At 35.6% G+C, this 26469-nt stretch overlaps 1 long non-coding RNA gene across 2 annotated transcripts; it reads right to left on the bottom strand.

Moving 5' to 3' along the window:
• Nucleotides 1-2658: 2658 nt before the first annotated feature.
• On the bottom strand, nt 2659-14384 carry LOC110029737. 2 transcript variants are annotated; one of them, XR_002294570.1, is made up of 3 exons: nt 12977-14384; nt 3002-3112; nt 2659-2709 (listed from the first exon to the last, which is right to left on the bottom strand). It is a non-coding gene; the product is annotated as an uncharacterized LOC110029737 (long non-coding RNA). The 2 variants fall into 2 exon arrangements; XR_002294569.1 differs by having other exon boundaries at nt 2663-2723.
• Between the last annotated feature and the right edge of the window lie 12085 nt (nt 14385-26469).

Genomic DNA, 26469 nt, shown 5'->3' on the forward strand with positions numbered 1-26469 from the left:
TAAAAAAAACCCTAAACCCTAAATCCTAGACCCTAGGCCCTAGACATTGAACCCTAGAATGTAAACCCTAAACACTAAACCATAAAAAAAAACCATAAACCCTAAACCATAAACCATAAAACCCAAAATTCTAAACCCTAAACACTTAAACCTAAACCTTAAGAAAAAAAAAACCTAAGCCCTTAACCCTAAACTCTAGCACTAAACCCTGAAAAAAACTCTAAACCGTAAACCTAAAACTCTAACCCTAAACCTTAAACCCTAAACCTTAAACTCTAAACCCTAAACTCTAGACCCTAAACTCTAAATCCTACACCTAGACCCTAAACCGTAAACCCCAAACGCTAAAACCTAAAAAAAAAGACCCAAAACCCTAAACATAAAAAAACCCTAAACCCTAAACTCTAAAACCTAGACCCTAAAACTCAAACACTAAACCCTAAAAATGAAAAACTCTAAATCCTAAACCCTGACCCCTATACCTTTAGCACGAAACGCAAAAAGCTAAACCCAAAACCATAAACCCTAAACCCTAAACTCTAAACACTAAACCCTAAACCAAAAACCCTAAAATCTAAACTCAAAACACTAAACCCTAAACCGAAAACCCTAGCCCAAACCTTTGAATCCTAAACCCTAAACCCTAATAAAAAAACAAACTTTAAGCCCTAAACTTAAAAATCAAAACCTCTAACCCAAAAATTGAAACCCTAAAAGATAAACCCTAAACTATAAAAAAAAAAACCTTAACCCTTGACCCTAATCTCTAAATCTTAAATCCTAAACAGACCCTACTCTAAATCCTACACCCTAGACCCTAAACATTAGACCTTAAACCGTAAACCCTAAACGCTAAAACCTAAAAAAAAAGACCCAAAATCCTAAACTCTAAAAAAAACCTTAACCCTTGACCCTAATCTCAAGTGTGGTCATGTTGTAAATAAGGCTTTCCGATATTCTTGAGAGGTAGGATGGGTGTTCCACACCTGAATTGGCCATGACCATGTCGAACCCCTCTTAACATTGGCTTTCGAAAGAGCTCGCCAAGGAAGTTTCAGACCTCGTAGGAACTCCCAAGGTATATGAGTCTTGATCCCCAGACCCTACCGGGATCGTAAGTGTCTTAAGAAGTTTAGAAGATGCTCCATATGCATGTCACCGAGTAAGAACCTTTCCAACGCAAAAATCAGTTTATCCAAACTTTAAAGACAAGGCATAAACATGGTGTGGGGTAATTTTGTTGATTGTTTTCCTCATGAGGGTGCCTGTATCAATAAAACATAGCCCCATGTCGCAAGAACGAACCTCAACACGAAGGATATAAACAACAATGCTTGTTCAACATCAATCGTCTTTGAGTATGACCACGACAGTTCAAACCCCTATTACATTGCCCGAAGTGTTCACCTAAATATCTCATGGGCTCCTCGAGGCACGATAAGCCATGTGAGATCCAATACAATCCCGTGTCACTCAGAAAGGATGTCTTGTATATGCTACATCAAAAATAAATGTTAACTCACTAGAGTTGTTGACGATTTAATTATGAACCAAGTTAGAATCGACTCAAATTCACCGTAAAAAAAAGGATCAAAATTCAATTTAAAATTTTAACTCACAACTCGACTCATTTATTTGATCTGAGCCAACATTCAAATCAATTTGAGCAATTAATGAACTTCGAGCTAAAAGTACTGCCCTAATTATTGGCCTATTTCTTCTGGCGGTCTTATCCCACATCCATCCCCAATTTCATACCGAGCAATTGCATTTTATTATGATGCACAAACTAATCTTACGAGCACAAGTACAAATTTAAATGTTAGATGTATAAATATTTCGACAGTTAAGTAAATGAAACTATTTAAATGTTTGTTGTATAATTAGAAAATGCACTCATAAATATCAAAGGGGCATTTACATATTTGCCTAACACCTAATACATTCATATTAACATAGATCAAAACTTTTAAAAATACAGAGGTGAATTCCCTTTTTTTTCAAGTGAAACACACATTTACATTCATAACTTTTATGACATTAAAATGTTATAAGTATGTTAAATATGAAAATAAATAAGAATTTTAAGGCATGGATGTAAATTTCCCAATAATCAAACATGCAAGTATTTATTTTTTGAAGGGTTAGTAAGTATATATAACTCACATAGTTCTTTAGAATCTATGTTGGTGCCCACCGAACAAGACAGAAAATATTCCGTCCTAATATCCGCACGGCCAACTACCGGCGGCCACGTTGCCTGCAGATGACATGTATGACAACGCAGCTGCCGATGATTGATGGAATATTTTATCTATAATATGGCATAAATAATTATCAGCAATAAACATGGGCAATGACTGATATGTTTGTAAATATTCTATTTAACATTTTTTATGAATCTACAACAAAATCAACTCCCTAGAGATCATTGTGTCTCTTTTCTCAATCTCTAATTGACCAATAAGGATCAAAACTATCGATCTGAAGAAATTGTTTACATGAAATTATTGGACAGCTAACCATGAAAATCTTCAGGCATCACAATATCAAAAAGATTAAAAGAAGAAAATAAAAGCAGGGAAGACGATCCAGATCTGAGACCTGAAACCATCTCTGATAAAGGTTTTAAAATCTTCCTAAATAGAAAATTTGCATACGTACCGATGTAAATCACCCTTGTAATGAAGTCTTTCCAAATATTGCAGCCTGCTGGAGTAACTCTGAATTAAAAACAACAAAAAATAATAAACTCAAATTTTAATTTCACAGGCAGAGGCTTTTCTTGGGAGGCAATTACATGCAGACCACCTGAAACTTGCTATTTCTAAATATCAACGTTTCGGGTGGTTTGTATGTAATTATCCTTTTTTTTAATAAGTGCCAAGTCCAGATTTGACATAGAATACATCCTCACAATTAAAACTGATGAAATAACAATTGCAGCCATTTCGTTAACCTTTTGTTACTTATATCAACCAGAGGATAGGATCAGCTTTACCTGAATGTGGAAAATCAAAGATAGAAGTTTGGCAGTGCATGGCGGCAGGATTCGGATTGATTTTCATTGAAAGAATCAGCCATCTCATTTAGTTCAAAGATCTCCTGCGAACTTCATTTGTGAATAGCAAAATTTAGGGTGCTATAAATGTAATTATCCCAATAAAAAAAAACTAGCTGAATCAGCAGGAGCAGCTTCAAATCAAAGTGCCAACAACGTTAATTGAGAATATTTTTTTGTTAGTAGTTATGTCCTCAATACTATCGGCGAAATGTGTTATGTAGCACTGCTTGAGCACAATAATGGGGCTGAAAGAGTACAGAACTAAATAATTGGGGAAGTATGTATTTTTATTTTCAATGAGATGTTTCCCTGCTTATAAACCATGCAAGTATTGATTTAAGTTTTAAAATTTGATTATACCTCATCAAGTTATTCAGAACCTACCTAGATTATCGTCAAGCACGTTCAGTCAGATTCATAGTGTTTGGTTACAGATTCGTAGTTCGAAGCTTCGATCCATGCGACCATGTCCCGTCTAGATTTACACACCACACATTAAACACAGAAGGCAAAATAAAACAAAGAGAGCGAAGAAAAAAGGAATAACATAGGAAAGGGGAGAACCCGGGCCAAAAATACGTCCCGTGCGATCTCCCCCTTAAAAACACCCAAGAAAAATAAATTTTATTAGGATTTTGGCCTGCCAAGCGAGCGCACCCAACATGGCAAAGGCCGAGAGATGACAAGAAATAACAAACAGATCATCGGACACAACAAATGAATGTCACCATGTCGTCTCCGGCTTCAAAACATTATCATAACTACGGTAAACTCGAGTATTCAATCTACGCACACGAGCAAAACACAATAATTTCTATATCCTGTAAAGAATACCACAACTCGCTCTAAAAACCGCGTAACATTAAATATACTCTTAACCATACGAGGTCAATACCATCCATTTTCAGAAACTGTGATTTCGCAGCTGAAGGCCGTCAATATTAGCGTATATAACCAGAAACAAGCAACAGGGAAGACGATGTCTGGTCCAATCTGATCCAGATCTGAGGCCTGACTCCGATCTCCAATAACAGCTCAATGATCGCCCCCCGTCTATCGATCCCCCACTCACGATCTGGTGATATCGGAGAAGAGTGAAAGCCTTCAAATCAATGTAAACAGCCTTTAAAGTGAACGCCGAACAATGATGTCGGGAACGATAGAAATGAGCCTGCGGTTGAGGAAAAGCACCAAAAGCCTTATATAGCAGAGGGAAGAAAAATAAACGGCTTGGATGCAGGTCATTTTAGATGAATGAGCTAGATGACTCCAGGTGTTCAGTTTCGGTCCATAATCGACATTCCGTTCTTGCTTTCCGCGGTTGGCGGGAACACGAAAAAATAAAACAGAAACACACGATGGCACATAGATCGTGGGCCGGTGAGCTTGAAGGTTCTTATTTTGTTTTCCATACTCCCATTATAAGGACACTTATTAGTTTCTTATTGAAATTATTTTTAATAATAAAAAGTGTTGAGTTATAATAATTATTAAAAATAAATAAATATCTATTTTTTTTATTTTATTCATTAAATTTATAACAACTTCCAAAAAAAAAAAATTTCAAAGTTTATAACTACTTTTATAAAAATGCCTCAATTCTATGATGAATAGTTTATTTTTTAATTAAAGTGATGATCAAAAATAGTCAGAGTCGATCTTATAAAGTCATGAACTCGATTCAGAGCTTAAAGAAAAATAAATTTTTCCGAGCCAAATCATATCTCTAGTATGCTCGTACCTACTCAAAAAACATAAGTTACATGACAAACTGATCACAAGAAATTCACCTATCAAATTATTCTAGCAAATTAACCAAGAAAAGCACGGCAGACCTGCCTAAGAAATTTATTATTCACTTCTCTACAAAGCTCGCCTAGCCGATGATCCTGAGAATTGACAGAATGCAAAAGAGAAAACCAACACCCACACCACAATATTTTCATCAAGACACCCAAAATAGTTTTTGTATATCAAGATTTGTATTTTTCTATTTTTTTCGAGACATGCAAAAGTATGGAAGATTGATTCATGAGAGACCGTCGGACTTTGTTGGGAGGATATCACGTCGTGGCTCTCACGGAGCCTCTATTGCCCCCACATCTCATTATATCTTCTTTTTCGCTCAACCATAGGATGATAAAAAAAAATTTAAATACATAATTCAGATCTGAATAACAAATCCATCATTTTCTTTCACCTTCATTACAAAAGTGTCTCCCAAATTGTTTAAACCAAAAGATAATGCAAGCAATGTCAAAAAATGAATCAACAATAATAAATTACAAATAAGTTGAAGATGAACAAACTCTATCTCGCCCTCTATCAATAGTCTTTATTGATATTATAAAGTTGATAAAATATTACAATTTATTTTTCGGTATATTTTTATTTTTCTTTTCAATAAATTACAAATTAATTTTTTAGAAAATTCAAATATAACTGATCTCAACAAAGCTATACTAACCCTATTTGTTTTAAATTAACATCATGAACTTTATATGACATGGTTTTAACGTTAAAAATTAAATTCTTCAATAAACGAAGAATATCTTCAATGGACTATGATATCTACCCTCTTCAACAAATTAATCTATCACATTTGAGTGGCAACTTTTTTCACTTCATTTGAGACTCGTATTAATTCTTATTTTTCAATATTTTAAATACCAAAAGAAATTATCTTATTTAAAAAACAAATATGAAAAATATTAGGTGTATTTTCTGAATTTATAATTTTTAAATCTCAATAAATCCTAAGGACAGCATGTTGGATTCTAAGAAATTGGATTCAATTAATATTGTTAAATAGAATAATGTACTCAAATTGCTAAGCACTTTCTCAGAAGTTGTTTTATGCTTTTCAAAAATATATAGCCAATATATTTTAAATATATAGTAATATGTACTTATGTTATTTTTTAGTATTACATTACATTTGATAGCATATACTTTGTTTAATTATTATGAAATTATATCAATTTCATTTTCATAAAATTTATGTATGGAAAGCCATAATTTACTTTTAGTTAAATAATACAATTTTTGATGTGATATGATATTTTCGGGTTTTATAAATGCAAAGAAAAATGTTTAGGTATTAAATATGTAAATACATAAGTGTAAGATCCTAAAGTGTCCAAGAAACACAACCAAGATATAGAACGTTTTTGCAGGGGGGTGAGGAAAGGTATATTAGAGAACGATAAAGAGTTGTGCAAAGGTCACGAACTAGGGATCATGAGGGTCGATTAGAATCCTAGGGTCTTCTTCTGAGCTCATTGCTAGAGAGGATCTTTGAGAGCCTTGGAGGACATTCAGGCGACCGTCTTGTTGGGCATTCGACTAAGGCAGACGTTTCTGTCGGGGGGAAACGGATGCTCGTTCAGGCTGTGTCGGCGGTGACATTTCCTCAAGGTGGTCTGAGCGAGGCGATGAACGAGCGAAAACACCATCTCATATGTCGAAGGGTGGTTTTTTTTTCTAAGAGCGGAAAGCTAGACAAGATTGGTGAGGATGCTACATTTTTTTTATGTCTAATTAGAATCGACTCTTAGGTAGGTGGTTTTATATTATCTTGAATGTTTGTACTAATTTTCCTAATACAACTATAGAAATTCTAAGAATTTTTTGTATCGACATATACTAGCACTTATCCTAAGGACGACGTGACAGTTGTGGAACAGGTCACTGCGGTGGTGGTGTTGATATTGTGAAACAATGTGTTGTGAAACTGGGCATTGTGGAGTATGGTGCCATGGAACGGGATGTTCTGGAGTTGGATGTTGCAAAGCATGGTATGGCGAAGCGGGAGTAGGGTGTTACAGAGCATGGTGTTACGACCTTAAACTCTAAACCCTAAACCCCCCAATAAAAAAAAAAAAAACTTAAAACTATAAAACCTAAACTCTAAATCATTAACCCAAAACCCTAAACTCTAACAAAACCCTAAACCATAAACCTTAAATCTTAAAAAAAAGAAATCATAAACTTCAAACCATAAACCCTAACCATAATCCCTAAAAAAACTTCAAAACCTAAACCCTAAACCCGAAACAAAAAACCCCAATTGTAAACCCTAAAAAAAAAACCCTAAACTCAAAACCTTGACCCTAGACCAGCCCTCGACCCTAAACCCTAAACGCTATACCCTAAGAAAAAAGACCATAAACCTTAAACCCTAAAAAATAAAAACCCTAAACCCTAAACCCCAAAACCCTAAACCCTAAAACCTAACCACTAAACCCTTTAAAAAAATTAAATAAATAAAAAAACACCTTAAACCTCATAAACCTTAAAAAAGAGAAAACCTAAATCCAAACCCTAAACCTTAAACCCTAAACTCAAAACTCTTAACCACAAACCTAAACCCTAATAACCTTAAACCAAAAACCCTAAACTCTAAATCCAAAACGCTAAACCCTAAACCCTAAACCTAAATCTGAAATGCTAAACCCTAACCCTTAAACTCTAAACCCTAAAATCCTTAACCCTAACCCTAAACCCTAAACACTAAATAACCCTAAACCCTAAACCCTAAACCTTAAACCCTAAATCCTAAACCCTAAAGCATAAACCCTAAAAACTATAACCTAAAAACCCTAAACTTAAACCCTAAACCCTAAAAAAAACCCTAAACCCTAAATCCTAAACCTTAAAACCCTAAAATTTAAACCCTAAAACCTAAAAAAACCCTAAACCCTAAAAAAACCCTAAACCCTAAACCCTAAACCCTAAATCCCTATACCCTAAACCCTAAAATCTAAACCCTAAACCCTAAATATCTATACCATAAACCCTAAAATCTAAACCCCAAACCCTAAACCCTAAATTTCTATACCCTAAACCCTAAAATCTAAACCCTAAACCCTAAACAATAAAACCTAAACCATAAACCCTAAAATCTAAATCCTTAACCTTAAACCCTTAAAAAAATGCCCTAAACCTCAAACCCTAAAAAAAAACCTAAACCATAAACCCTAAACACTAAAAAAATAAAAAATCCTAAACCTTAATTGATTCTGACTTTCTATATAGATGTTTATTACGATATATGTGATTATATGTTTAATTTCCTTAATAATGATTCCTTATTTGCAAAAAAGCTAAAAACTTGATCCAAAGCAAAAGCTAGTTAAATTTTCCACTATGAAGCAAAGAAGAATACAATTATAATAACAATTAAATATGAGATACTACGCAAGTATATGTATCGTTATCAAGTAATATAAGACTTTTTGATTAAGCCTCGAATCTCAAACCCATAGGAAAAATTTGACAATATGCACTCTACAAAATAAAAGAAGTTAAATAATAAAATTCTACTTAGCAAAATATTCTTACTTAAACTAAAGATGCTATAATATGAAAGAAATTTGATTTTTTTTGTAATTTAGTTTAATTTAACTAAAGTAAGCAACTAATTAACTTAACTAAATACATGCAAGATGAAGTCAATATAAATAAAATATTTTTTTCCTTATTATGAATCAGTAAAAAGTATAGAAATTATGTTGTGGAAGCATTCAAAATGTGTTGTGTCAAATAAGAGCAATAATATTCTTTACACTTACTAAAGATGTTATAAAGAACATTGGTCAATATATAGTTTTGAAGACTGGTTAGGTAGGGAAGATACTAGCTCTTACTCTAGAGTTCCCTCTTCTCCCTTCATCTAGGGGCTCACATCTCGTATCAAAACCTAAAATAATAAATTAAATTTGGGGCTTTAGCCTGTCACTCTAGTCCTCTAATTTTACACCCTTGAAAGTTTATTTCTCTATTTATTTGCACTCAAACCCAAGAACTACATTCTCATCCATGAAATCAAATGTGATTCTTATCATTTTTTGACTGAGGCAATACCATCTTGGATCTTACATATTCTCACAACATGCATTAAAATCTTAAAATAAAAAAGTAAATGAAGTATAAGGTTTCAAATCATTAATTCTTCTTCCAGCATTGAAGTCTACTATTTCACACAACTTCCTTTCAATACTTAGTTACTTATCATTTTAAGAAAAAAAGATAAAGAAAACTACTCAGAATCCATAGAGAAAACACAACCACACTTGAGTTTATTGAGTTTACACAACCACACTTGAGTTTAAAGGTAGAATTCATGCACACAAACAAGCAATCCAAATTAAAACCAAATGTAGTAACAAAGATAAACACTTATCTCAAATTTTCTTCACCAAATGTCTTGAAGTTTCTGTTTCTTTGAATTATCTTCTCACAATACAAACTAAAACTCAAATAAAAAAGTAAAGTGGCCGGCGGCGACAACGGCGGTTACTTGGATGGATGATGACTGTTGGTTGGGATTGGCTGGTTCTCTCTATTTTGATGATCCAAGTCTTTTTTATAAAAAACCAAAATGTGTCTTGGTGTCTCTTCAAAATGTGTCTCCATTCAATGAATCTTCTAGAAGTTATCTCCTTTCAAAAGCCAATTGAATGAATTTTCGTGCCCATGGGCTATTTCCCACGTTTTTACCAAGGATTTCTTCAAACACTTCTTCAAAAATTCGTCTCAATTCAATGAATCATCAAATAACTACTTCTTGCGCTTATCGCGGGGTACCTGACTCTTAGGCGTGACTCTCTCTATATAAAAAAAAAACAAAACAAAACCATAAATTTCATAAACCCTAAACACTAAACCCTAAACCTAAACTTGAATCTCTAAACCCCAAATCATAAACCTTAAGTCTTAAACCCTAAATCCTGAGTACTAAACCCTAAAAAAATAAAAAATAAAAAAAAACCCTAAAACTTGAACCTTAAAACTTTAAACACTAAACCCTAAAGTTTAAACCCTAAACTCTCCCTGTACCCTAAACCCTAAACCCAAAACCCTAAACCCTAAACCATTAAACTTAAACCTGAAACCGAAAAATCTAAATCCATAACAATAAACCCTAAATCCTAAACCCTAAAAAAAACCTAAACCCTAGCTCATAAACCCTAACCCTAAAAAAAAACCCCTAAACACTACCAAAAAAAAAACTCTAAACCCTATTCCTAAACATTTAAAAAAACCCCCCTAAACCCAAAACTAGAAACCCTAAACCCTAGACCAACCCAAGTCCCTAGTCCCAATACCCTAAACCCTAAACACTATAGCCTAAAAAAACCCTAAAAAAACAAAAAAAAATCATAAATTTTGTAAACCCTGAAAAAGAAAAACCCTAAACTCAAAACCCCAAAACCAAAACCTTAAACCTAAAACCCTAAACCCTAAACTTTAAACCTTAAAGCCTAAACCCGAAACCCTAAGTCATAAACCCTAAACCCTAAGCCCTAAAATCTTAAAAAAATAATAATAAAATAAAAAATTAGCCATAAACTCCAAAACCCTAATAATAAAAAACTAAACTCTAAAAAAAACATAAACCCTAAACCCTGAAAAAGTAAACCCCTAATCTTAAACTCTAAACCATAAAACATAAACCCAAAAATCTAAACTCTAAACCCTAAACTCCAAGAAAAAAAAAAACCCTAACTCTAAACCCTAAACACTAATCGCTAAATCTGAAACCCTAAAACCTTAACCCTAAACCTTAAATCCTAAGCCCTTAAAAAAAACTCTCAACTCTAAGCTATAAGGAAAAAACCTAAACCCTAAACCTTAAATCCTAAACACTAAACATTAAAAAAAAATAAAAAAACTACAATAAACCTGTAACCCTAAATATTAAAACCTAAACCCTAAAAAAAACCCTCTAACACTAAACCTTAAACTCTAAACCCTAAACAACAAAACTAAACTCTAAACAACAAAATTAAACCCTAAACATTAGGCCTTAAACCCATTAAACCCTAACCATAAAGCCTTAATAAAACTGTAAACCTTAAACCATAAATCCTAAACTCTAAATCGTATACCCCAAATTCTAGAACCTAGACACTGAACCCTAAAAAAAGACCGTAAACCCCAAACCCTAAACCTTAAAACCTTAATCCTCAAAAAAAAAAAGTGCTTACACTCTTAACCCTAAACTCTAACACTAAACCTTAAAAAAAACCATAAACCTAACCCAAAATCCTGAACTCTAAACCCTAAATCCTACAACCAAGACCCTAAACATTAAACCCTAGACTGTCACCCCTAAACGCTAAAACCTTAAAAGACTCTAGACTCTAAAAGAAAAACCCTAAACCCTTAAAAAAAAAAAACTCTAAACCCTAAAAAAGAAAAACCGTAAACCCAAAACCTTAAACACAAAACCCAAAACCCAAAACCCTAACCCGTAAATCCTAAACCCTAAACCCTAAACCCTAAAAGCCTTAAATCAAAAATCCTAAACCTTTGAATCCTAAACCCTAAACCCTAATAAAAAAACCCTGAATACTAAAAAACAATAACAAAAAAACTCAGAACTACCTTAGAAAACCAAACCCTAAACCCTAAACCCTAAAAAAAAAATCTTAACCCTAAATCTTAAACTCTAAACCCTAAACTCTAAACCTTAAACCCTTAACCCTAAAGCCTAGACCCTAAGCTCTAAAAAAAAAAAAATCCTAAACCTTATTAAAAAAAAATAAAAAATAAATTAAAAAAAACCTAACACTAAACCTTAAACCCTAAACCCACTAAACCCTAACATTAAACCCTAAAACCTAAACCATAAACCCTAAAATTAGATTTAATTAGTCCGTCCTCATTCAAATTTCTCCAAATGATCTTGAATGACAAAATTGACTGTGTGAACGCATTTGGGACATCGATTATATCTAGGAAAGACACCATTATAACAATCATCGCAAATAAGAGGCTGACATGGCCATGTCAGAACTCTATTTGGTTTGTGTTATCACGCCACCTTCAGGCATGATTACGTCGATCGAGGGACCTAGGTGCCTCTTCTCACGATTTAGGCTATTCACGCCCACACCCCAGTATAATCATGTTAAAGTCTCTGTATAGCTGACATGATCACTCTATTTTCGAGTGTGGGCATGATGATCTAAGGGGGTTTCAGGCCTCGTGAAAACTCTGAAGGATCGTATATGAGTCTTGATCCCTTGCCAAGGTCGTAAGTGCATCTTAAGAACTCTAAAAGATGCTACATATTCATGTCATCAAGTAAGAACGATTCCAATGCAAAAATCGTTTATCCAAACCATAAACATAAGGCATAAACATGGTGTGGGACAATTTTGTTGATTGTTTGTATCATGAGGGTGTCTATATCGATAAAGTATAGCCTCATGTAGCAAAAACAAATGCCAACACGAAATAAATCAACAACAAAGCTTGCTCAGCATCAATCGTCTTCAAGTACAAATGTGACGGTGCAAACCCCAATTATATTGCCTGAAGTGTTCACTTAAATATCTCATGGGCTCCTTGAGTCACGATAAGCCATGTGAAATCCAATACAATCCTATGTCACTTAGAAAGGACACCTTATATATGCTGCATAAAAAATAAGTGCCAACACACTAATGCTGTTAACAATTTAATTCAAATCAAGTTAGAATCGACTCAAATTCACCTAAAAAAAGATAATCAAATTCAATTCAAAATTTTAGCTGATAACTTGACTCATTTATTTGATCCGAGTCAACATCCAAATCAATTTGAGCAATTAAAGAGTTTTGAGCTAAAAGTGCTGCCTTATTTATGACATTCAATAATTCAATTAAAGATGAGTCGCCCATCATATAAATACATTATTCTAATTACAACCAAATCAATTGCTTCCATATTCCCAATTAACAGATGAACATTTCGTCAAATGCAAGAGGTAATAATAAATTTTTAAAAAAGTTCTATTAACACAAAAAAATTGTGCAAATTAACAAAAAATAACAAAAAACTAAAATGTACTGAAAATTTAATTACAATATTTAAGAACTGAGTAGTGAAATTGAAATGATTCACCAAATGAATAATTTTCACCAAATGAATAACTGGGATTTTGTGGATAGCATTAGCCTGTTTTAGTTGCTTGTAGAGTATCCTTAAGAGATTGTTCTGGAAAAATAGAGACAAATCATAATGAGCTTGTAGAGCGCCCTTGCAAGATACTTGTTGTGCGGCATTTAAAATTAAACAAAGAAACAAACAAGAATATATCAAACATTCAAGCATTTATTTTTTAAAGGATTAAAAAGTGTTTATAACTCACACAGTTCTTCAGAATCTGTGTTGGTGTTATACAAAAGAAGTTCATTGAAAATGACAATAGCTATATTTGGCAAAAAAAATATTCTATCCTGAAGCACTTACGCCAACCACCAGCGGCCATGTCACCCGTGGCGACTTGGCCCCGGTGATTGGTCATCCGATCGTGTGGTGTCCAGATGAAATATTCACCATAATATGGCACACAAAGCAAATCATAAGCAATAAAATAACAGACTTTAAATACATGAGAAATGAGTGATATGTTTGTAAATATTCGTTAACATTTTTTTAAGAATCTACAGCTAAATCAACTCCGTATTGATTATTGTGGCACTTTTCTCAATCTCTAATTAACCCATAAGGATTGAAACTATCTATTTGCAGGGATTGACTGGACATTTTAGAACAGCGAAGCATGAAAACCTTCAGGCTTAACAATATCAAAAAGTTTAAAGAAGAAAATAACAGGGAAGACCATCCAGATCTGAGACCTGAGAATATCTGATAAAGGTTCTAAAATCTTCCTAAATAGAAAATTTGCATACATACCACCCAGATTCTTATGTATTGCATATCCAACACTTAGATTTACTCTTTATATTTATACAACCAAAATCTTACATATCACATTTTAAAAGGTGAAACAAACCTGTTCATGCTGAAGTAATTTGGTATGTAAAAATTGAAGATAAAGTGCTAGATATGAAACAAGATAAGAGAAGTACCTATGTAAATCACCCTTGTAATGAAGTCTTATATGGTTTCCAAATATGGCACCCTGCTGGAGTAATTCTGAATTAAAAACAACAAAAAATCATAAACTTAAATTTTAATTTCACAGGCAGAGGCTTTTCTTGGGAGGCAATTACATGCAGACCACCTGAAACTGGCTATTTCTAAATATCAACGTTTCGGGTGGTTTGTATGTAATTATCCTTTTTTATAATAAGTGCCAAGTCCAGATTTGACATAGAATACATTCTCACAATTAAAACTCATGAAATAAAAATTGCAGCCATTCCGTTAAACCTTTGTCACTTATATCAACCAGAGGATAGGATCAGCTTTATCTGAATGTGGAAAATCAAAGAAAGAAGTTTGGCAGTGCATGGTGGCAGGATTCGAATTGATTTTGATTGAAAGAATCAGCCATCTCATTTAGTTCAAAAATCGCCTGCGAACTTCATTTGTAAATAGCAATATTCAGGGTGCTATAAATGTAATTATCCCCAAAAAAAAATAATTCGCATAAGAATAAACTAACTCAATCAGCATGAGCAACTTCAAATCAAAGTGCGGCCACGTGAATTCAGAATATTTTTTTAGTCAGTGGTTATGTACCCAATATTATCGGTAAAATGTGTTATGTAGCACTGCTTGAGCACGATATGGGGCTGAAAGAATACAGAACTAAATAATTGGGGCAGTATTTATTTTCATTTTCAATGAGAGGTTTTCCTGCTTATAAACCCTGCAAGTATTGATTTAAGTATTAAAATTTGATTATACCTCATCAAGTTATTCAGAACCTAGATTATCGTCAAGCACGTACAGTCAGATTCATAGTGTTTGGTTACAGATTCGTAGTTCGAAGCTTCGATATATGCGACCATGTCCCGTCTAGATTTACACACCACACATTAAACACAGAAGGCAAAATAAAATAAACAAGAGAGCGAAGAAGAAAGGAAGAACACAGGAAAGGGGAGAACCCGGGCAAAACAAACGTCCCGTGCGATCTCCCCCTAAAAAACACCCAAGAAAATGAAATTTTATTAGAATTTTGGCCTGCCATGCGAGCGCACCCAACATGGCAAAGGCCGAGAGATGACAAGAAATAACAAACAGATCATCAGACACGACAAATGAATGTCACAATGTCGTCTCCGGCTTCAAAACATTATCATAACTACGGTAAACTCCAGTATTCAATCTACGCACCCGAGCAAAACGCAATAATTTCTATATCCTGTAAAGAGCACCAAAACACACCACAACTCGCTCTAAAAACCGCGTAACAATAAATATACCCTTAACCATACGAGGTCGATACCATCCATCTTCAGAAACTGTGATCTTGCAGCTCCATGCCATCAATATCAGCGCGTAAAAACAGAAGCAAGCAGCAGGGAAGATGATGTCTGGTCCAATCTGATCCAGATCTGAGGCCTGACTCCGATCTCCAATAACAGCTCCATAATCGGCCCCCGTCCATCGATCACCCACTCACGATCAGGTGATCGGAGAAGCGAGAGCCTTCAAATCAATGTAAGCGGCCATTAAAGGGAACGCCGAACAATAAGAAAAGGGAACGATAGACACGAGCCCGCGGTTGAGGAAAAGCACCGAAGGCCTTATATAGCAGAGGGAAGAAAAATAGACGGCTTGGATGCAAGTTAATTTTAGATGAATGAGCTAGATGACTCCACGTTTTTGCTTTCGGTCCATAATCGACATTCCGTTTCTGTCTTCCGCGGTTGGCGGGAACACGAAAAAATAACCAACAGACACACGACCGCACATAGATCGCGGACCGGTGAGCCTAAAAGTCGGACAGTATAACCTTATGTTGTTTTTCATACTCCCATTATAATTGCACTTATTATTTTCTTATTGAAATTATTTTTAATAATAATAATTATTGTGTTATAATAATTATTAAAAAAATAAATATCTATTTTTTATATTATTCATTAAATTGATAACAACTTTCAAAAAAAATATTGACTTTATAACTACTTTTATAAAAAAGACCTCAATTCTAGGATGAGGATTTTATTTTCCTCAGTAAAGTGATGACCAAAAATGATTAGAATCAATCTTTTAAAGTACTAGTAGGCTCCTAATTACTCGAAAAACACAACTTACATCAAAGTGACATGTTAAAGTGATATGCTAATCTCATTCAGCGATGTGTCAGCTCTCATGTATTAGTTGACGAGCTAATTTGTTAAAATGTCCTGCCATATTCACATGACAAACTGATCACGAGAGCTTCACCAATCAAATTCTCATAGCAAATTAACTAAGGAAAGCCCGACAAACCTGTCTAATAGACTGATTATTCAAACTGCTCTACCAAGCTCGCCTAGTTGATGATCCTAAGAATTCACGGAATGCAAAAATGAAAACCAATATCAAAAATTGATGTCACATCTTCATTTATGAGCAATCTGACATCTATGCCACAATATTTTAGACTGTCGGAATTTTTTGGAGGATCTCACTCCATGGCTCTCAAGGAACCTCTATTGCCCCCTTATCTCATTACATCATCTTTTTCGCTCGGCCATAAGATGATAAAAAAATTAAATACATAATTCATATCTAAATAACAAATTCAACATCTTCATTCACCTTCATTACACAGATTTCTCCCGGATTGTTTGAACCTGCAAACAATACCCAATGTCAAAAAGTGATTCAACAATAATAAATTACAAATAAGTTGAAAATGAACAAACTCTAGCTCGCCCTCCATCAATAGTTGCTCCTTTATTAAAATTATAAAGTTGATAAAAAATATTATAATTTATCTATCGATATATCTTTATTTTTCTTTTCAATAAATTACAAATTAATTTTTTAAAAAATTCAAATATAATTGATCTCTATAAACCTATACAAAATCTTAACCCTATTTGTTTTAAAATAACATCATGAACTTTCTATGACAAGTTTTCAACGTTAAAAATTAAATTCTTCAATAAATGAAAAAATCTTCATTCAACTATGATATTTAATCTCTTCACAAAAACTAATCTATCACATTTGAGCGGCGACCTTTTTCGCTTCATTTAAGACTCATATTAATTCTTATTTTTCAATATTTTAAAATTCAAATAAGGAAAATATCTTATTAAAAAAATAAATATTAAATTATTAGGTGTATTTTCTGAATTTATGATTTTTTAATTTCGATAAATCCTAAGGACAGCAGGTTGGATTCTAAGAAATTGGATTTAATTATATTGTTAAATAGAATAATCTACTCAAATTGCAAAGCACTTTTTCCAGAGTTTTTTTTTATGCTTTTCAAAACTATATAGTCAATGTATTTTAAATATATAGTCGTATGTACTTATATAATCTTTTAGTACTATATTGCATTTGATAGCACATGCTCTGTTTAATCAATATATTTATATATATGAAATTATATCAATTTCTTTTTTATAAAATTTATATGTGAAAAGCCATAGTTTACTTTTAGTTAAATAATAATATTTTTTGATGTGATATAAAATTTTGGATGCAAGCCACTATAAATAAGACCATTGGATAAGGAAAGTTAGAGCCGTTCCTCCTTTCTGCTTGCTCTCAAGATCTTTCATCTTCCCCTTCCGTGTCTGCATTATGTCTGGTGGAGGAGATTCATCCTCTGACAAGGACGCCCTTCTTAAGGCGATAAATGACATGCGGGTGAAAGCTCGTAAGCCTGACACAAAGCGGGGTGTTGTGGAGCAGAGGACAGAGGAGAATTTTCCTTTCAGTGGGTGTGGTGGTGGGTGTTGGGTAACCTTCAACTTCTTGGTGCGTCGTCTTGCTGAAATGGAGGAGTGCTTCCTTCATTTCATGGGGCATCCCTGGAGAGGTAATGACGAAGGTGTTGTTGAGATCTTGGGAGAGTGGACCGGGTGGAAAAAGAAGTTGTTGCACTTCTTGAGGAGTTTGTTGTTTTTCTAGAGAGAAGCTTGTTGCTCGTGGGGAGATGACGAGTCTGTGTTTGGAGCTGTCGATCGTAAGAGAGGACATCGTCGGTTAGTTGAGCGATGGCCAAAATGACCTTTTCAAGTTGGTTGGTCAATTCATGTATGAACAGTTGCGTCACTGATGATTTGTCTCGAACGAAGTCACAAAATGAACGTTTAGTTAAGTTTTTCCTTTCTTAGGTTAGTTATGAGGATTTGGCGAGGCGTGCCTCCCTCTTTTTGTGAATAAATAAATAAATGTACTGTAATTTTTTTACTTTCGATTATAATTGTGTTTCGTCGATTGTCGTGTGACATCCATCACGTCGATCTTGTCAGCAGTGTTTCATTTTTTTGTGTTCATTGACCTATGTGTGTGTGTGTGTGTGTGTGTGCGGGCGCGCGCTGTTTATGATGTGTATGCTTTCATTTCTTTCTGGTTCGTTGTCTTCTTCCTCCCCTCTTCTCCTTTGTGTTATCACAAATCTTATGGTGCGGAAGTTTTTCCAGGAGTCTTTGGGTTGATACATGCTTCCTAAGATTTGATCCTTTATGTGGCTGACGTGATAGAGATTCAGGGTTCCTACATTCTTGATTCCTACATCCAACTTCGACCTTCAGCGAGTCATGAACGAATGACGGATCACTTGTCCCCCGACTTGATTTTCTACAAGGATTTATTCAAAATGGGTCTTCGGCTGCCATTCTGAAAGGAACTGCAATCGGTTTTTGGATGGTTTAGGTTTATTCTTGCTTAGGCTTTTCCCAACTCTGTGGTTGTCATAATGAGCTTCATCGACCAAGGGATGAAGATCCCATGGTCGATCGGATTGTTCAACCATTTCTTCTCTTTCAGAATTGGCCAAGATGACTACATCCAGTTTAATTTTGGTTCTATGATCCATTTGGTGGGCCTAAAGAACAAGATAAAAGATGCAAGGCGAAGTTCTTGGTGGGTTCATGTGCAAGTAGTTGGGGGATATGCACCATCCCGATGGAATGCGAGGTAAAGAAGGTGAAGATTCTGTCTGGCAGCTCAGGGATCATAAAGCGTTGATCGAGGGACAGCTTCTCTAGTTAAATAAATACATCAATCCAAATGTGATAGATCGTATGATTCACCTTGAGGAAAAAGAGGGATTCCTCCAGGAAAAGTTGGGATTCCTGGATGCCTTATTGATAGGGAGGGATTCCTTGACGTCTTAATCACGGCGATTCCTGGACGTCTTAATCATAAGGCGCCACCGTCTTAGGGACCGAGTTGGCACCTCTAAGAAAAGGAGGGATTCCTTCTGAGTGATCCTTTTCTCATGACCGAGGGACAAGAGTTTGGATGAGAGGTCACTGTGCTCTTCTTGATAGGGAGACCAAATGATATCCTTTCACCCCTTTGAATGGGGATTAACCGTCGACTTTGATGAAGACTTATTGGTCCCCCGCCTTCAAAAAGCATCTACAATCGATGGACAAGCAAGACATGTATCGGACGATTGATTGTTATCATGTTCTCTCATGGGAGGCCTCGCATTTCTAGGGGATTCTTTTGAGTCGGACCGAAGAGAAAGTCGAGACATATGCATAGCGAATACAGAAGTTAAAACAAACAGCCATCATGGCCGAGGAAAGATTGAAACTGTCTATGGAGCAGAGGAAGTTAGATGCTCGAGAAAATGAGACACAAGCGACAATCCTTCTCAATAAAAATGAGAAATTGAAAAAGGTCTCCTTGATGATTACTCAGGAGGAGCATGTTGAGGGCCTCTCCCTTCATATTACGGTCGGTACTTCCCTTGCTATTAAGAAACTTCTGAAAGATAAACTAGTCGATCCTAAATGGTTGCCATGGAGAAGTTTGGCATGCTATTTTCAAATTCAGAGGATGAAGAGCGGGAATCGTTGAACGGGAAGTCGAACGGCGTTGGGCGAGTGGAGGAAACTAGGGAAGAAGGCGCTGGAAAGTCTTCGAATGTATAGAACTGGGCCGATCTCTTTTTGCCTTCTTTTGTCTTGATGCTTAGACGCGCTTGTAAGGAAATTTGTGATTCAGATTCTGTGAACAAACTCTTATAATGTAAGGAATTTTTTAAGCTGAGGTTTTCTGTCCTTCGAGGCTTCTTTCTTTCATTTAGGGATTGTTCGAATTTCAAGAGAAATTTTAAAAATAGACATGGTTTCGATTGATGGTGTGGGTATGTATAAACATAAACGTGTGTTAGATATTTTCTGGTGTATTTCTTATATGTGATCTCTACATCTCTGGCGGAGCTTGTTGTTGTAGGGTGTGAATCTTACTGTTAAGGCTTAGAATGATCGTTTTCATACCCGTCGAGGAGCTTGTCGTTGTCGGGTATTAAAAAGTCCCATAGGCCACTAAACGATCATTACAAACCCCTCGCGGAGTTTGTTGTTGTTGAGTCTGCATGTTATGGTTAGGGCTCATGATGATCATTTTCATAGCACTCACAGACCTTCTCACTTTCAGGTATTGAAACGTCTTATATGTCACTAAATGATCGTTACACAACCTCGTAATGCTTGTAGTTGTCGGGTGCAGATGTTATGATTAGGGCTCAAGGTGAACGTTTTCATGCCCCCTCAGAGAGTTTGACGCTGTCAAGTAACAAAATGTCTCGCGGGCCACTAAATGAACCTTACACACCTCTCGTGGAGTCTGTCGCTGTCGGGTGCGGATTTATTATTAGTGCTCAACAATTGTTTTCATGCCCCTCGCGGAGCTTGTTACTACCAGGTAACAAAAAGTCCCATAGGCCATTAAAAGATTGTTATTAACCAGTCGTGGAGCTTGTCATTGTCGGGTGCAGATCGTTTCACTGATAGATTAATTTTAATCTCCAGCAGTTTCAATTCCCCGACTGTGACAGTGTCAATCCCCCGACTATAACAATGTTAGTTTCCCAAGCATAAAAGAATAAACAAAAAATAAAATGAAGGCATGTTTTATTCATAACATTGAGTGTTTTTATCAAAATAAAGGAAAGATCGTATAAAACAACCATAATTATGTTTCATCTAAAAGCAAAGATAATTTTAAGAGAAGAATTTTTTTAGATCGTCATCGCTCCAAGTTTGAGGGACTTCATTTCCTGTGAATGTTTTTAACTTGTATGCTTCAAGCCCAGCTCTGTGGTGAATGATGTAGGGATCATTTCAAGTCTGATCCAGCTTCCCGATAGTCTGCCCCTAGCAGCGTGGTCGACTTTATTCAACTCCAAGTCTATTGGGGCAAACTTTTTTCTCACAAACATGTTTGTTGAAATATTTGGTTGTCCTCCGCTTGAATACATCTCATCAAAGGACTATGTTTGCTCGATTTTCTTCGACGAGGTCTAGAGCGAGCTTGACCCCTTCACAATTCGCCTCACACCATTCTTTTAGGTCTTCTATGTTGAAGGTTGAGGCGGAGAGCACTCTCTGGCTGTAATTGTCAGCATAGCCTTCCATTCCATGGAACAACATAAAAAGGGTTTGACAGGTGGAAGAGGATGGTCTCACCTGAATTGCCCAAAGTACGGAAGAGATTAGGTCCTATTCACTTGCCCTTCACTCTTTCTACCTTTTTCCTTAGCAAATCTAGAATGACCTTGTTTGTGGTCTCCGCTTGTTCGTTAGTTTGGGTTTGATGCACGGAGCCAAATTTGAGGATGATCCGCCAACTATTGTAGAAATCCCTAACCCTCATGTCAGCAAATTGAGTCTCATTATCCGTAACAATTACGAGGGGTAGCCCATACCAACAAATCAGATCAATCCAAATCAATTTTTGGACAACCTCCACCATTATGTGAGCGAGAGGCTTTACTTCTATCCATTCAGATAAGTAATAAACGACCACCGATAACTTTCGTTGCCCCCTGGACTTGGGAAAATGTCCATGGATGTCGAGGCTCGACACGGCGAACGACCATGGGCTGACGTCAGATGAAGTTTTTGGATCGGTTAATGGTGCAATGATTCATACTTCTGGCACTGTGTACATTTTTTAGAGTATTCCTCGATGTCTTTAAGCAAGTTCGACCATAAGTGCCCATGTCAGTGGATTTGGTGAGCTAACATCTTTCCTCCAGAATGACTTTCGCACTCCCTGTCATTGACTTCTCGGAGTAAGCCTTCAACCTCATCTTCTACAATGCGCTTTAAGTTCAAGGAAGTGGTTAATTTTCTAAAGAGTTTTTCCTCGACTATTAGGTACTCGACGACTCTGAATTTGAATCTCCTGTGGTTGATGGTCTCTTCGTTGAGCTCTCCTATGTTTAGGTAGTGGACATACTAGTTCATCCAACTCTTCCTTTCTTCACTATGGATTTGGGGTTCCTTGATCGAATGTTGAACGAGTTTTCGAGTCTGCCCTTCACCCAGATGGAGGTTTCAGGATAGGAGGTCAGTGATCCGGTTATCTTCTCTTCAGACAAGCTCGATTTTGAAGCTAAAGAATCGACTGATCGCCATCTTTACCTTTCTGAGGTACCTTGTCATCGCCTCGTCTCTTGTTTTGAACTCTCCATTGATTTGGTTCACCATCAACTGTGAGTTCGGCTTTACCATTATGCAGAGGATCGCCATCTCAAAGGCCAAGCTAATACCTACAATCAAAGCTTCATATTTTGTCTGGTTGTTAGTTAGTAGAAAATTTACATTGATTGATTAATAGTTATTCTCCCATATTGGACTACAAAGAAAAATTCCCAGTCCAGCGCGCAATAAGCTGGAGGTTTCATTCATGAACAAGGTCCTTGTGACTTCGCTGATCACCAATTCTTCCTTCACGTCCTTTGGCTTGGAGAAGTCTGCTAGGAAATCTGCAATAGCTTTCACTTTTATCACTGTCCGGGGAATGTAGGAGATGTCAGACTCACTGAGTTTCATGGCCCATTTGACTAGTCGGTTGGAGTGCCCGGTCGGGTGAGAACAGACTTCAGTGGGTGGTAGTTAATAAACTATATGAGATGTATTTGGAAGTACGGTCGTAGCCTTCGTGTTGAAACAACCAAGGCGGATGTCAGTTTCCCCAATTATAGGATATCTGAGTTCGGCATCTTTGAGGACCCGACTAGTGTAGGGCACTGGGTACTGCTTTTTCGAGTTTTTCTCTGACCAAGAAAAAACTAAGGGCTTCGAGATAGACTCTCAGGCAAAGAAAAAGGATTTCCTTTGGTTTCAGGCTCTAAAGGAGAGGAGGAGAGCCGAGGGACTGTTTGAGATTTTTGAAGGCTTCCTCACATTCGTGTGTCCATTCAAAACATTAGTCTTTGTTGAATACTTTGAAGAATGGAATGAATTTATCTCATGAATTTGAGATGAACCTACTCAACCTTGTGATTTGACCAGTTCTTTGAATTTCTTTGGTGTTTCTAAGAGCAAGCATGTCGAGGAGTGCTTGAATCTTTTCTGGATTTGACTAGTCATTCCTCTGTATCATGTCTGTGGTCTCTGTGATACTTGCGGTATTTACTGCTATCTCGGAGAAAGGCTACTGTTCTTATTGATGGTGTCTTCAAATAAATTCATTATCTTGAATAACATCCACTATTCATGCCATAGACACTCATAATGGGGTAGCTTGGAGGGCACCGTAGTTGTACTAAGGTTGTTTGTGGTAATGGGAGGAGTAGTGGTGTTGGGCCTTCTTTTGCCTCATTTGAACCTTTTTTATGTCTCATTTGATCCTTGTGATGATGGGCAGGGTTATTGTTGGGATTGTTTTCGTAGTGAGGGCGGATGATAGATTGTATACTTTGTATAGGTTTCCTTTTGTTGTCCTGTGGCAGCCTCTTCTGGTGTCTCTGTTCGACATGCTATGGGGCATTCTCATAAGCATCAATATACTTATTGGTCATCTTTAACAGCTTAGCCAAACTCTGCAGTTCTGCGAGGTCAAGGTCGAAACAAAATCTCTCCGACCTCACTCTCTATGTTAGGGCCATGTCAGGCTTCAAGTCTTTTACATCCAATGTTTCCCTCTGGAACCGTGTAATAAATGATCGCGAGCTCTCATTAGCTCCTTGTTTTGGTTGTCATAGAGATCGGACATTCTTTTTGGGTCTTAGAGCATTGGCGAACTGAGATAGAAAAAGCCTCTTGAATTCCGCAAAACAGATGATCACCCATACTGGTAGTCCGTCGAACCATCTTAGTACATACAACCTCAACGTGATGAAGAACAACTTACAGTTGAGAGCGTCAGAGATTTTTAGCAGACATATGGAAGATTCAAACTAAAACTGCCCTTAGCTCTAGGCCTGGCATTTTAAACTTCTCCGGGAGTTCAGCTCCCAATACTTGTAGCAAGAAGGCATTCTTCAGCTGTCATTGCGCCCTGGTTTGCACCGGTTGATTTCTCTTCTTGATTCAGATCTAATGCTATCCTAATATAACCCGTCATCGGGTTTCTTCAGTAGGTGGATTGTTCTTCTTCTGTAGTTTATTGGTTGTTCCCCTTGAGGAGGGTTGAGTGCTCATTGTCGTGCTGATTCTTCTCTTGGGACCGAAGTCACTGCTAGAGCAGCGACCGCTCTTAGCACATGTGCGAATTGTCCTGACATCCGATTGGTGATTTGGGTTCTCAAGTTTTGCAAACCCTACTGGATGAATTCTTATTATTGTTGTCAAATTCCTCTTTTTGTTAATGGCATGTTTTCGCACTTACCGCGCCTTAAAGAATGTCAGATTCTAAAGTGTCCAGAAAACACACCAAAGATATAGAACATCTTAGCAGGGGGAGTGAGGAAAGGTCTAATAGAGAGCAATAAAGAGTGCATAATCTTTTATTCATGATATGAATCCCTTATTTATAAGAATAGGTCGTAGTCCTACAAAATTACATATCAATCCTCTCCTTATTAGTCTTTTAAGGGGTTTTTTTAGTAATTACAAAGATACTAGAATATAATAAGATTGAAGAACTGATTCGGTCGAAAAAAAGTTTGTAGACGGCTCCTCCTGGGGTAACTCCATCGGTACTTGTCGATCGGTCTGAAAATCGATCGTCATTCTTTGGGAAACTCTCTGGTATTTTTTCGGTCATTTAATACAAAAAACTTCTTCGCTAGCGTCTGATTTGTCTGATCAGTAGTTCCTTCCTTCTTAGCTATCTGTTTGCTTTTAGATTGGAGCCAACATATTTTTTGTATCATTAAGAATTGGGTGGTGTGTATGTAAATGCCTCAAATATAAATTGTGTAGATTGTATCAATGGGTTGAAAAATCTGCTTAGAAAAGAGAATTTATATAAATATCACACAATTCTGAGTTTATTTTTCAAACTCACAAACTTCCATATTTATATACATACCACTCAAATATTTAAATCACATAAAAAAGCTACTAACTTTAAAAGTGAAAAGTACTCTTTCAAGCACAAGTTTTAATATCAAACTTTTGGTGCAAATATATATAAATATATAAAAAATGCATGTCCTGCCCTGAAATTTCTCTTAAATTTTTTGAATAAGATAACCCTAGTTAAACTATTAATAAAATTATAAAAAGGATCTTGAATTTTGAAATATTATATTAAACAAGACACTAAAGCATAAATTAAAAATTAAAAGATACAACACCACGAGCTAAAATTGTATTTTAATAGAAAAGTAATGCCAAACTATCCAACTTATATCGACACATTTAATTGGTGAAAACGATCGAGTACAACATAAAGACCAATGAAATCATACACAAAGCCTTCTTTAGCTTTCCCTCCACTTCCATCTCTCAGCGACATATGATTTGATGCAAACAATAATTTAAGAATTAAAAGGATGTAAAATTTACCCAACCTAAATTTTGAATAAATAATTTTAATATATACTTTAAAAAAAACAATTAGGTATCCATCTAATCTACTTTAAGATAATTATAATCTGATGATTTACATATGTGCCGCAATTTCTGCGTATTTACATATGTAACACCTAAACTTCGTAATTTACATTTATAAAAATTACCTATTCATGCAAAAGATGTATTTCATTATTTTGAAAATTAATGATGATAATTTTGTCGATGACCTGAAAATTTTGAATGCTGTAAATATAAAAAATCAAAATTTAAGTATCAGACATGTAAATTCATAAAAATTGGGTGATATATATGAAGAAGCCGCAATATAGTATAAAAAGAATCAATTAAATTTAGATTACACTCATCACAACACAAATCTTAATTGATTCAAAATAGCCCGCCCTTCAAGTAAACAAACAAATCACATTATTTTATAGGGGCAATCGCATGCAGATCAGCCAAAACTTGCTATGTACAACCACAATTTTTCATCCATTTTTCAGATTTTCACTCAAATATCAAAATTGCTGGTAAAATCCTAACCCATATTATTCATGTTTATCAAATTCTCAAAAGGTTGATTGTGGCACGTGTAAATACAACGGTTTGATAGTTCAAAAAAAAAAATTCCACTAGATGGCTAATTTGTAAATATCAATGTTTCGAGTGGTCTGTAGGTAATTGTCCCTATTTTATAATAGGTCCCATCATTTGTATTTAGAACACTGAACAGAAAATTCACAATAACAGATTCATAATCCAAGAGAAACCAGTATT

Source organism: Phalaenopsis equestris, unplaced genomic scaffold (genome assembly GCF_001263595.1).
Source record: "Phalaenopsis equestris unplaced genomic scaffold, ASM126359v1 Scaffold000600, whole genome shotgun sequence".
NCBI classification, from domain to species: Eukaryota; Viridiplantae; Streptophyta; class Magnoliopsida; order Asparagales; family Orchidaceae; genus Phalaenopsis; species Phalaenopsis equestris.